This window comes from Furipterus horrens, unplaced genomic scaffold (genome assembly GCF_987537825.1).
Source record: "Furipterus horrens unplaced genomic scaffold, mFurHor1.1.pri manual_scaffold_3, whole genome shotgun sequence".
Lineage (NCBI taxonomy): Eukaryota > Metazoa > Chordata > Mammalia > Chiroptera > Furipteridae > Furipterus > Furipterus horrens.
Window position 1 is genome coordinate 94,757,404 of NW_028327173.1, and position 14,418 is coordinate 94,771,821.

The following is a 14,418-nucleotide window of genomic DNA, read 5'->3' on the forward strand; positions in this document are numbered from 1 at the left end:
TGCTTAAAAAAAATAAGTCAACTTCATCAAAATAATAAAAGTGAAAGACTGGAACTTGCTTCCACCTCTGGCTAGTTAACTACATTAATTGGCACTAACAGGAGATTCAATGTGGCTCTTAGTGGGATAGCTGCTTTTGCCTTGTTTTATTCATCCCTTTTTCACCATTTATTGAGCCTCTATCTGGTACAAAATATGAAGGACACCCAGTTGGGTCTTCAGAGAGCTTAAAGTTTCAATGAGGAACTCAGAGAGAATGTATTTTAAAACATTTAAGCTACTAGTTTACAAGAGATGATGTTGGAGTATGACCAGGGAAAATGCCCTATTGATTGTGTGCCAGTAATTCTGTTATTGATCATAAGGTATTCTACACACGTTGCATTTCTAGGGAGGAAACATCCAGGATTTAGTAATTGGAAATCAGAAGAGCTAACTTCACTCTGGTCCCAGATGGGCCTCTGCTAAACTTTGATTTAGGTCAAAGGATTCAATTTCCCTAGACCTCAGTTTTCCCTCCCAGAAAATAGAGGCTTAAAGTAGATGACGAAAGGTTTCATTTAGCTTTATTATTTGTTTTCATTTGGAAATGGTATATTCCTGCCCAGGAAAGGGAGAAATTATAAATTTTTATATTGTCTTGGAAAAAAACCAGCCATGGTGCGCTGACAAATACACCAACAAGCTCAACCTGAACAAGTTGCTTCCTCTCTTCTTATATTTTGACCGACCACCACTGGACCTTCCGATTGTTATTAAAACAAATGAAAAGAACCCATTTCTCCTTGGCCTGGACATTAGTACAGTGGCTATTTGCAAAGGTACATAAAGGTTTTAATTAGTGTTAGTTCACATTTGGGTTTGATGCAAAATAGCATCTCTTAGCAACAGAGAACTTCAAACAGTGTAGCCGAATTCCAGTGCAGACACTAATGGAAGCAAATGAAGAATCAAGTTGAAGGGGAAAATGAAAGACTTTGAGATGGAGGCCAAAAACTGAGACTTGGTAATTAGAAGAGGGAGAGGAGCCACCAGAATTATTTTCCTTAAGTAGCCTAAGTGGCTAATTAGTATGTTAATCTAAGGTAACTGAAGATCCCTAACAAACTATTGATAAAGGTGCCCCTGGGTTGAAAAGTGCAAAATTGGGACCAGCAGGATTTCACACCCTGAGATTTAATTAGGTGGAAGAATGAACAGGGTCAGCCTTTGATAGGAAGAAAAATAAAACATGTGGGAGAGCCCAGAAGAAGAGGACACTGTTTTGACTGTTTTCTAATTCCTTTATCTTACCACAGTGAGAAAGATAGGCCTCTCTGAGTAAAAGAGAATATAAAACATACATTTCTCTGGAGGACACGTGGGCAAGGAATGATTTAAATTCTTCTCTAATCCCTCTTGGGGTTTGAACACATTGTCATTCATTAAATGAAAATGTAAAAGATAAATGCTCGGCAAAGATCAAAAAGGGAGTGGTGTTTTAAAGTGCGGATGGAGAAGAAAGAAAGCAAGCTCTTTCACAGCTTAGTCAAAGCCCAACCTAACGTTGCCTCTGTGCCAGGCCAGGCTTCCTCCCCCCCAAAGCTTTCTCATGCTCAGAAGACAACCATCACCTCCAGAGCCACTTTAAGGACAACAAGAGAAATTCTAACTCCTTATTTTATAGTCACAGGTCATTTAAAGCACCAAATAATATTTCTCAGTTTAATCACTAAACTTGGTTTCATTTGGCATTTAGCCACTTTTCTTAAAAAGTTTTTTCACAATTGAGAGTATTCGAAATAATGCACTACAAATTCCAAATGTAGTTTCATAAAAAGAGGGCTGAAAGGTTTGAACAATAATAGCACCTCTTTCATGAGTCTATTGTCCTCTGTTGGAAGAGCAGAGATTTATACATACACATTCGGGCTTGCTCATTTAAAAATATCCATTTCTATTTGTAAAAGCCTCATCCAACACAAGGCATTAAGGTCATTTTTTTTCAATGAAATAGATGGGAAATAAAGGCAAAAACTGAAAATAGAAATGGAGTTTAGGCTCCCCTATTTTGGATCTTTGCTGCAGAAGGGTTCCCCCAGAACATACAGAACTATACCTGGCTTCTCTGACAACTCAGACCAGCTCCACCTCCAGCCAGAGCTGCTGATCCTTATGAGACCTCAAATAAAAGGTGAGGGACTGAAGTAGTTCACCTGCACTTGCAGCTAGTTCTGCTTTGAGCAAGTGTGATTTTCTGAGCATCTCAAACAATGAAGGCATGGGAAGACACAGTATTCTATACTCCACTGGCATTTCTGAACCCCAAACAAAAGGAAATAAGGCAAGTTCATAAGAAGTCCTCACTCTCTAGAGTTCTGTTCATTAGTCATGGTTAATGCCACAGTTATCCCCGACTACGTAAATGGTTCCTGGAGAGCCTAAGAGTTCAGAGTTGTCTCTGGTAAGGGCCATGGGTGACAGTACTGACATGGGGACTCGTAAGTGGGCATTTTCCTATAGGGAAGCAATTTAGGGTTTCCTAAGGTTACTGTTTGGGGCAGAGAGGAAGCTGGGTCTTGAAGCAAAGGCATCTGCAGGGGTCAAGGAAGCCACTGGGCATGACTTTCTGTTGAGAAAAGAGGGGCAGAAAGCGGCAGCAGCCACAAAGCTGTAGGTGAGCCCCGGCAGATAGAGGATAGTTGCCCAATTAAATTGGAAACACCTGTGGGAATTCCCTGCTTTACCCAGCTCTTTCCTGCCAGAGCAGGGTGCTTATTCTAGTTATTAAGCTCCTGAGCTCTGGCATGACTTGATCTGAGTTTTGGTTTTGAGTCCTGGTTCTTATACTGTGTGACTTTGGGCAAGTTATTTAGCATCTTTAAAGCTTGCTTTCCTCATCTCTAAAGTGCGTCAATGGGACCTCCTTCATAGATGTAAGGTAGTATATATGTAAAGCTGTTCAAGTACTCAAGGAATAATGGCTGTAATCATTATTAGGGTAATTAGAAATATGTCACATTTTTTGTTTCATAAAAGATGCAGAGCAATGTGTTTATAGCAGGACAGGGCAAGCAGGATGCACCTAGCATTAGCTCTGCCCAGTAGATAAAATCCAGAACAGGGAAAGAGGGCTGCTCCTATTGGGGTTGGGTTCGGTGGATGAGTGTGACAGGCCACCACTCCTGATGATGTTTATTTAACCTAGTAGAGAAGTTGGAGGACCAGCTTGCCTGCCCCTGGGCAAAATGAGGAAACCAGGGATTCAGGACAATCCACAGAGATCTGTGTCCAGCAAGCACTCCCTACCAGACAAGCTGACTGCAGGCACAAACTCAAGCTCTTTGTGTATCTAATTCTACTGTAGAATTATTTAGCAGAGTTAATGGAATGAAATGTCCCCCGGGCATTCCAGCCTCTTTTATTTGATTGCTATTGGAACCTGCCCCCAGGTTTGTGGTGTCCGGAAGGATCAGAGAAGTTCAATATAGATATCTTGAGTGCTTGGAGTCAAAGTGACCACTTCTGATAGCACCTAAGTAATAGTGGATATTGTATAATTGTTTACATTACCAAGTTCCCTTTGTTCACATTATTTCACTTGTTCTTCACAGCAACTCTATGTGATAGGCAGGTAAGGCAGGTGTTATGATTATCCCCATTTTATAGAGGAGGAAAGTAAGCCTCACAGAAGTGATGTGACTTGTTCAAGCCATGGGTGCAAAAGGGTTCTATGGAAAATAAACTCACAGGGTGATCTGATCATAAATTCCTAAGTAATACCCCTGAAAGGGGTTATCCACTCTCAAGAAGTTATCTACCCTCAAGAGGTTTTAAGGGTTAAACTCTCAATATATGCAGGAATAACTTTTGGTGTTTCAGAAGAGCCCCTGGAACACCTCGAAGGATTTGAAATTGCATGGGAAGCACTGTGAAATAAGTGATGAAAACTTCTAGGGTATATTGTATGGACAAATACTGGTTGTAAATTAAATGAATATTTGGGGCTATGGCAAACACAAGATGGTGAATTGGTTCTTCCTTGCTCCCTGGCTTTCCTTTTTTGATTTTTGCATTCTTTCATGCATCATAGTGCATTTAAGCTGGACTTAAATGAAGGAATTTAAGAGCTGATATTATTGAAAGGAGACATTGTATTACTGAGGCTTAATAAAGTCACTTCAGGGAAATGCCTAGTTGGTAACTGTTCTTTCACAGTGACCTTCTAGGAGACAAAGATGTTAAAGATCACTGATTGCCACCTGGATTTTTTTCTTTGGTGGGGGGATGGGGATAGGGAGAACATCAAGTAAAAAACACTCTCTAATCTCAATGGAAGGAAATTTATCAGGTGCCTAACCACAAATGGACATGTACCCATGTCTACAGACATCAAACTCTCTCAAGGAGGAGAAGCCATAACACCAGAGGTAAACAGCTATCCCAAGACATGGACTTGGCCTGTGTACCTACAAATTAATATTGAACTCCGAATCCATTTTATTTGTCTTTTCTTTAATTAATTTATTTATTTTTAGCAAAAGGGGAGGGAGAAAGAAAGGGAGAAAAATATTGAAATGAGAGAGAAACATCCATTAGTTGCCTCTCTCACGTACCCTGACCAAGGACTGAACCTGCAACCTATGCATGTTCCATGACTGGGAATCAAACCAGCGACATTTCACTTTGCAGGATGACACCCAATCAACTAAGCCACACCAGTCAGGGCTATTTTGTTTGTCTTTACCTGTCTGTTAATGATATAATAGTCATAATGTCATAATAGTTATACTTCTTCTTTGGGTTTTTCTACAGAGTCCAAATCTTTATGATTACTGAACATGTATAAGATAACTGTTAATATTCTTTTCATGGCTTATGTAAATGTCATACTAGACGCCAAATACATAAAAATGAGACAGAAGGCAAAACTCAGATCATGATAGTTCATAGGATAGAAATGATCCAGAGTATATTTATGCAATAAAGGCCATAAAACCTCACTGCCCTCCATTTTACCAGCTCTTCCCATTTTGGAAAAATTTGGCCCCAAGTCAGATCCCATGGTTATGGTATTGGCCCATCTCCGATGGTCAACTGATGATGTAGATACTGAGACTTCTGGGAATAAGCCCTCCTAGAGCTGTGAGACCACACTATCTGACCAAAGATTGGTCATCAATGCATCCTTTAGATTGATTTATAAGCAAAAGGGGAAACTGTAGACAGAAAATAGAGTTCTATGGGAAAGATGATGTGATCATAAATTCCTAACTGTGCAGATCATGAAGGGTAGTCATGCCCCAGGCTTATAACTTCTTTAATAAAAGGTTTTAAGCCAGCCCTATTCATTGTTCTTGTGCATTTAGGTTAACACACCTTTGACATATGGTTTATCCATCCTCAAGAGAGCACATACTCTTGTTAATGATGTTGTACTCTGATACCCCCTTGCTTGCTCTCACCTTGATGCAATTAATCTTCCTTATGTTCTGTCCTTAACTTCAAATGAATAAAAGCAGTTGCAAAACTGCTATTCTCTGGAGCAGCTGAAATCTTGTTCCCCAGCATATGTCATCAGTTTGGCTCCTATAAACTCTTATAAAAAATTATCTATAGGTTTGGACATTTCTTACCTTGACAGAGCTCACATAACCAGCAGGTTGTAAGTTCTGGACAAGAAGTTGAGAAGTCTAAGTTAAGATTCTCTGCTTTCTCCACTAGAGCCTGCCAAGTGCTTCTTTGGGCTTAAAACTTTCATCCTCATAGATTCCTGCTTTGATGGCTAAAAGCAGATTCCGAAATGAGATTTCATGTGCAAAGAACCAGGCAGGACGGTTCTTGGCACATGAAACTTGTCACAGGTTTAGGGGAAACTAAATTCTCAGAAATTTCCTGCTCCCTTGGCAAATCATCTCAATAATCCAAGAGCAATGCTTTGAACAAAAGTCCAAGTGGGATCTGCTGGAAGCAAAAGCTCCTTGAAGCTGGCCTCCTTTTCTCAGCCCCCAGACCTCCAAACATAAATAGTTCAAAGGGCCCTGAAGGATCTGGGCAAAGCACTGATATCATCCTCTATGGTCACTTTAGCCAGGAGTGGTTTGAATGACCCTGGATCCTAATCACCTAATGATGAACCATGTTAATAGTGTCCCACACTTGCTTTAGATAAAACATGGAGTTTAGGTAACTTGGAGTCATTGGTGTTCCTGCAGATAGTAGTTAATTTTAATTTATTTGCTGAGTTTTCCTGAAAAGTGGAGGATTCTTTCCAACATAGTTTGCAGCTAATGCCCAATCTATTGTCTCTTTCAGATTAAGGACCGAAAAGGCAACTATGTATGTTTTTAAAAATCTAGAATTTGCATGTCATTTCTAACTAGAACAATTGAAATAGATATCATTGTTTCTCCTTCTGGTAACTGTTCTTGGGAAATTCTGCTACTCCACTTTCATACATCATGGTTCAGACTAGACTAAGGACATTTTCATGCCATGTGGACCAAGCCTGGCCAATAAAAGTATCACAGCCCTGGAGCCACAGGGATAGGCTGAAAAATGGCACATGACCCAGCCAGCAATAATCAGAGCCAGTGAGATGGGCTGTGATATTTTTTTGAGCTTTTAGAGAAGAAGTATTCTCCTTCTGCTGGTGCTGTCAGGGGTGGGCATGGGAAACACAAACAGGGCCTGAGAGTGAAGGTAACAGAGAAGAAAGCAAACCCAAGAGGTGGAGACACAACAGAATTCAGCCATGGCTAAAGCCATACAACCCTTGGTCTTTTTGGTTATATAAGCTAATAAAGTCCCTTTTTTGCATAAGTCAGGTTGCCTTAGGTTTTCTGTACATTTTCATATAAAAAATACTATTACATACTCACAGTGTTGGTGATTGCCTATAGATCTCTCACTATGTAAGCAAGTATGATACCCTGATATGCTACCTAAAGCAAGTCAGTTTTCAAATACTGACATGTAAAGTATTCACTTTAGCTTTAGACTCACTAACTGGCATGTTCTGTGCCTTCTCCCCATTGTCACTTGTGTCCTCAAAGAATACAAGCATTATCCTGTTTTCATAAGAATATTAGCTGTTCCATGCCAGTTCAGATGATGCCCTGTCCAGCCTGGGTGTGTCACCCTCTGGGCGTGAATGTGTTCACTGACCTGGAAGCTCACTGCACCCATGCTATGGGGATTTCATGGAGGCTTTCTCACCTAGGCTCAATCAATTGTTAAGTCCATTTCCAGCACTCTCCCTCCTCTCTGAGAACTTTGAATCATGTTTTGGTCTTTCTGCTGACCAGCCCTCATCCAGGAGCCCACCCAGAGTCACCTTATTTGAACAAAAGATGCTCCTAGTGCTCTTACCACTTAGGAATTTACAAAGGTTTTAAGAGCCTTATGTTAGGAACTGGGGGGAAGAGACCAAATATATGTATTTCTTATTATTTCAAAAAAGGTATCATCAAATTTTATTCTATAAATCCTATAATTAGACATATTATAGAAATGCCATTAGGTCTATAAACTTTGCAGACATGCAATTCTCATTACTGCCTTTATGTCTTCATTCCTGCTGTTCCTTCAACTTGGAGGGAAAGGAGAGGTTCTTTCTCTGGTAAAATCCTATATATCATCCCATTCTTCATTAATTCATTAATTAATTTCACAAATATTTATTGAGTGCCAGGCTCTGAGACAGGCAGAGGGGCTACTGAGACACATAATCAAGGGCCTTTCTTTTGGGGACATACACTAAAAAATGGAGTTTTACTTGAAAGCCCTTAGGTTTATATATTCCCAGCATTTTCTGGCTGATAAAAAGACTGTCAAAACTCATTAACCTGGAGGCTACCGCCACTGCATTAGATTCACTCAAAGCATGTGGTTATTCCATGCACATGTATTTTTCAGCTTCCCTAAAGGTTCTATGTTAACTTTAAATAAATGGAGTCTTTGAGGAGGTTAACAAGATAGGAGAAAAAAGCTCTTAAAGAAAAATTGGGTTTAAATGCATATCTGGGTCAATAATGAAAACAGATAAAATATGGAAATGTAAGTTCAAATTAAACAAGAATTTAAGCAAAGCTACAGTTGCCGTGTCCCCCAGTCAGAGTTTGAGGCTTGCCCCACCTTGCTGGCCACTTAGACCAGAGCCCTGACCACAACTGAGAAGTTTGCTAATAATGTTGGTTTCTTTGAACACTTTGTAGTATTTTCAAAAATCAATTACTACAATAAGTATTTATTAAAATTTATTTTTAATTATTTATATATTTTCTGGCCCTTCATCAATTTTGTGTTCCAAACCATTAAACCTTTACTTGACTAAAAATATCACAGAGATGGAACCCATACAGAGGGAAATCACTGATTTAGAACTTAAAATGAAACATTAATGTTCGAAGAGTGTTAAATCCCCTTTTAAAAAATAAAATTTTTATTTTAGAATAGTTTTACATTTAGAGGAAAAAAAACAAACCTTCAAAGATAGTACAGAGTTCCCATGTACCCTACCTAATTTCCCATATTATTAACATCTTATATTTTTCTGATACATTTGTCTCAACTAATACAAAAATATTGATATATTTTTATTATTTGAAGTTCAGAGTTTACTCAGATTTTCTTAGTGTTCACCTAGGGTCCTTTTTCTGTCCCAGGATCTCATCCAGAATGCCACATTATATTTCATTGTTATGTCTCCTTAGCCTCCTCTTGGCTGTGACAGATCCTCAGACTTTCCTTGTTTTTTATCACCTTGACAGTCTTTAGTACTGGTCAGGTATTTTGTAGAATGTCCCTTAATTGGGGTTTGTTTTCTTCACGGTTAGAATGGGATTATGGTTTGGGGGTAGAAAGATCAAAGAGGTAAAGGGCGATTTGCATCACATCATATCAAGGCTACATGCCATCAACATGACTTAGCTTGATGACCTGGCTGAGATAGTAATTATTAGGTTTCTCCACTGTAACCTTTCTCTGTCTCTCTCCCTCTCTTTTCTCCTCCCTTTCCATGCTATCCTCTTTGGAAGGAAATACTATGCATAGCCCAGACTTCAGGAGAGTTCTGCTCAACTTTTTGAGTGCCGTGTAGCTACATATATTACTTGGCATTCTTCTGCATAGGAAATTTGTTTCTTCTTCCCTATTTATTTATTTATTCAACATTTATTTATATCAGTATGGAGTCATGGATAGTTATTTTGTACATTGGGTTATTATCCAATAGTACTTTATTTATTTTGTTGTTCAAATTAGGAACTCTTTCAGTTGGCTCCTGTGTCTCTTTGACAAAACTCTATCATTGTGTGTGTGTGCGCGCGTGTGTACGCGTGAGCGTGCGCACGCACTAGCACTGTGGTAGCAGGTGTTTAGCACTTTCTTACTTTCTGACACTGTAAGATACCCCAGGTTCATCTTGTATATTTCCTGCCCCAGTTTTACAATCAATTATTTCCCCAAACATCCTTGGTTCCTTTTATTAGAGAACGATATTAGAAATGGTGCCAGGTATACTCATTGATATTCGGATGTTAAATAACCTTATAAAATAGCAAAAGTGTTTTATTCAATCAAAGTTCAAACACTCAGTTTTATTTTTTAAAGTACTGACTCTTAACTTTAAAAAAGTTTCAGTGACTTTATCTATACATTTATAAACTTTTTGCTATAGAGACACTAAATTTTTAATCAAAGCCCTGTGAGGTAGCCCATAATTTATGCTGATGTGCATATAGGTGCAGCTAATTTTAAAAATATAATAATTCTTTATGATTTAGACAGTCATAAATTCAAACCAACTGTATTAGAGACAAAAAGGTTATCACATGTTTTTGGTCAAATATCTTGCTTCAGAAAGTATATTCCGAGTCTGTGATCTACCCCATTCAAGAGTATTTTTACTCTTATCCTCGTTTAGCTTCTGCTCATTGAAGGAAATTGGTTTAATCACTTTAGATTTGACCAGAACAGCCAGGCCAGACAGTTGTTGGTTTTTCTTCATCTTCATTAGAAATAGTAGGGAAAGAGTTAGGGGGAAAGAGTTGTTTAATGAGCGTATTTGGCTCTCTTAGGAAGTGAAAATTTTTCCCCCTAAATCTTTGCCACAAACCCTCCTGATAATGATTGTCTTCAGATTGCTCACCCAAAGCCCATACTTGAAATCTGAGATCCATTTGCAAATTTGGGGATGATTCTCAACAAAAAAGAGACTGTTTCCTTGCTGGAATGAAAGAGATAATGTTCTCCTGTAAGTCCTGGGATTGTGTCCTTTTTTCTATGTGTGTGTGAAACAAAAACATTCTCAAGAACAATAAAGCAAATGTGGTATTTGTGATTTTTAAAAAACAAGAGCCAACATACAATTCTAGATCAGTTTGTTCTGCTAAATTTTTGTTTTTTAACTCTACAGATTTGTACACCTATTTTATCTCAGGACAGCTATAAAAAAGGGCACTGTCAAAAAATAAAACAAAAAATGTAAAAAAATTTTTAAGTGCTAAATTAATATTTGACCAAGCTTTTAAAAGTGATCAGGGTCTATCAATCACATTTACAATTGAATAGTTTTTTGCATAGAAATTTTATCTTTACTTTGTTATTTCTTTCCACTTGGCCTTTTGATCAGGAAGGGTGAATTTGATGTGTACAGGATGGGCAGTTTTCCTTAAGATATTACCTGTAGTTTTCCTTAGGACAGATTATGTGACATTTTTATTACTTTAGCTACTGACCCAAAGTAGCTTTCTCATTTTTGTTTATGATAGGTTTTGTAAATGTCAAATTCCTTGTTTGAAAGTCAGAGTTAACCCTCCAAAAGTCAAAGGCTGATATAAATAATTTTCATGTATACACAGAGTTGGAAGTAATTTTGTATCACTTTTTTCTTATCCTCCAAAAATCAAGATAACATATTTTCAAATAATCACTTGAATGAAATCAAACTGCAGTCAGAATAAAAAAGACATATCCCAAAATGGGATATCTATCTATATTTTAAGTATAAATAAAAAACATGGACATACACATAAAACCAATGTGAAATTGATTTGTTATGACTAGTTTTGTAATTTTAAGTTAATTAACTCTGACATCAATTCCTTGGAACTAACTTTTATAAAATTTTGGAAGTTTTAAAATTAGATTCCTATCAACTTTAGAAGTAAACTAAATATTTTTACTCCAGTTATCTCCAAGCAAATAAGATTGTCCAAGTGTATTGGTTATTAGATTGCATCTTTTTTTCATTATCCTCTCAAAATTAGGAAATTACAAACTGGCAGGTTATTTAACATGCTTTCAGAGGAAGAGAGAATGGCTCAGTCTTTTTATTGGGTTAAATTTAGGGTCACAAACTCAGATGCTTTTGGTGGCCAGACAAATGATGTGCATGAGCGATGTGTGCTGATGGGTGAGGACTAGGGAAGCGGGAGAACACATAGCCCTCTACTGCATTCCAGGGAAGTGTGGCCCAAAACACCAGGTGTTGAAGCTTCTACTTTTTCTCTGTGTTTTTTTAATGTTCAATCTTCTGATTTTCAAATGTTGGCATTTTTTTTTCTTCCAAGATTATGTATGATCTGTGAGCTGCATTTGGCCTACAAGCCTACCATTTGCAAGCCAATAACTGCCCACAATAACTTCATATTGTGAGCTAATCCATTAAGCACATTTACTTATAATAAGAAATATGATTGTCAAGTTCATCTCAATTCTCATTTTAGCTGATCTGAGCAGTATATTTGAGAACTTAAATATAGAAAGGTTGCTTGGTGACTTAAGAATCAAAGTAAACAGATAGGATCCTGATAGATAACTTGATAAACCCATTTATTCAACAAACTCATGTGAGTGTCTTACACACACCAGGTACTGTTTTAGGCACCAGAAATACAACTGAGTACAAGGTGCCTATCTGGAGGTGGGAGGTAGTCAATAAATAAGTAAACAAGAAAACTAGCACTTAGTGATAGCTACCAAAAAGAAAAGTAGAATAGGGTAATGTGATAGCAGATGTCTGACTGGTTTCCCCATACTAGCCAGTGAACAGTAAATACTCACCCTGTAGGCTATCGGGGTGTCAAATTCTTCCTCTTTACTCCTTTTGTTCTAGGTCTCTTTATGAGATCACTTGTGGTATGCCTTAATGAACTGAAGACCAGTTTGTTTTAAATTGGTTACCTTTTAATCTTCATGACTAGATTTGGGGGTCATGTTGATCCAAGAGGGATTTAGGGAAACCTCTAATCTAACTAGCTACTTAATTACAATGCCTGAGTCAGTGCTGCAGATGGCTAATTCGAAACATTTTATATTGATTCTTTTTAGCTTGTATTTTAGAGAGCACCATTTTCCAGCAAATTCCCATATTCTTGGTATGTATCATTTGAGGATTTCTACCACCTTTAGGGGACCAGGACAAAATAACAGCTTGGCAATGAAACTCCCTGCCAAGGCCAGGGCTCTTCCCACCTAAAAATGCACATTCACAAATATATTTCAAACTCTTCCCTATGGTATTGTAATCTGTCCCTGAATATTGAAATGGAGAAACCCTGGAATGTCAATTCAGAAGATTCAGGTTCAAAGCCATCGACTTGCCTCTGCTGTGGACCCCCTCTTTGATCTGATAGTCACCTAACCCTCACAGCCATATCTTGAAGACCCACCTCTCAGGGGTCCTGGGAGGACTAAATGACAGCATATACTTGAAAGCCAACCCTGCAAAGCTCAATATTATTTATTGTTATGAATGAACGGCCATCAAGATCATGCTTGTTTTGCAACAAATGGGTAAAGAGGCAGAGCCAGACCCAGGTATACAGACCTCTTCTGTAACAGTGGACCACTGAAGAGCAGATAAATAACATCTTTAAAGTTATATTTAAGCTCAGAAGTCGAACTGCAGATTTTATATAATAGTAAGAGTAGTAGTGGTAGTAATAATAAATGGCTAACATTTATTGATAACTTTCTTTGTTCCAGGCATGGAAGTAAACATTTTGCATTTATTATCTCTTCTAACAGAGCAAGGATAGGAAAAGTCAAGTTAATAATGTGAAGTTGGGGAAAAAAACCTCAAACCATTACTATGTGCACAATGTGCACTATCACCCCTAAATGTTCCTTAAGTATGAGCAGGTTTTGAGACCCATTCTTAGAGGTTTGGTGCCTTTGGGCTCCTTCAGACCATAGTTACCTCATCTCCCCCTTCTCAGCAGGAAAGCCCACAACCTCCCCTGCCTCACTGGCAGCATTAAGAATTGTCTTGGATGTGACAGTATTTTACCTAGTAAGCTCATGTTACCCATAACAACAACAACAACAACAACAAAGAATTTCAGGTTAAATACGTAAACAAGTAATGGAAATGAAAAACAATATATCAGTAGGTGAAGCTTAGAGTGTATCCTTTTGGAAAGCAAAAGTGTTTCTCTCATCTCCCTGGATCCCCCCACTCCCATAAGGCTGGAAAGGGATTGCTGTCAAAACTTTCATAAACTTCTCAGAATATTAAATGTGTCCAACAAGTAGAGACGGTGGGGTGAGAGGTACAGCCCCATTCTCATCTGCGCCTGGGTGCATAAGGAAATAATGCTAATGCAGCCATTTGCCGCAGGGCTGGTGTTATTTATAAAGAGCCAGCTGGGCAAGGTTGGTGGTGGAGCATGGGAGAGGGGAGAGAGGTTTTGCCTTCATGTGTGTGAATACAGACATGTGAGCCTGTGCACTCAACGTTCTGCATTCGAAAGGCGAATTCAAGGTATTTGGGGGGAGGGGGGATACCATCACCATTCACGTTTCTGTATATGTCAGTTGTGTTGGCAACATATCCTTCTAGCATCTTACTTGTATAGCATTAATTTGGGAGTGGGGAAGAGGCGATTTGGGAGTGGGTGCTGCAGTCCTGGTGGGTGATCCGACACTGCGGTGACCGACGACCTGAATCTGGCAAATGTGCCTCCTTGACGCTACTCTGAGAATACGAAAACCAACACTGCCTGCACCTCAAAAAAGCTCGAGAAGGTTTCTCCCGAATGCCGGCAACCCTTAGGCTCGAAACCAGGGGCGGGGTGCAGGCAGCTGGGCAGCGTGCATCTCTGAGGCGAGCAGAGGTCACCGAGCCCAGGCGCATGCCGGTGGGTGAGGCACCGTGCGGAGGTAGGAACCGAGAGGCACACAGAACCCTATTCGCAGGCTCCCGGCGCGTGCCAACTTCTCCGGGATCCCCAGTTGGCCAGCGGCTCCGAGCGCCTTCTCCTCCCCTACCTCGCCCGGCGCGGGAGGTGGGGAAGACAGGCAGGGGACCCTCGGGCTAGGCGGGCCCTGAGGATCCCTCCCCACCCCACCCCCCGCCCGCCCTTGGGTCCCGCGGCTGTGGCACCGCGTCCAGGCTGGAGGGGGCGCTCGCGCCCAGGCGCATAGTGCAGCAGG

The 14,418-nt window shown here is 39.5% G+C and overlaps 1 long non-coding RNA gene across 4 annotated transcripts in view; it reads right to left on the bottom strand.

Annotated features, from left to right (window-relative positions):
* The window catches only part of LOC150015527 (uncharacterized), a 55,143-nt gene that overhangs the window by 39,175 nt on the left and 1,550 nt on the right, over positions 1-14,418 (bottom strand). The gene's annotated exons all lie outside the window — the stretch shown is intronic.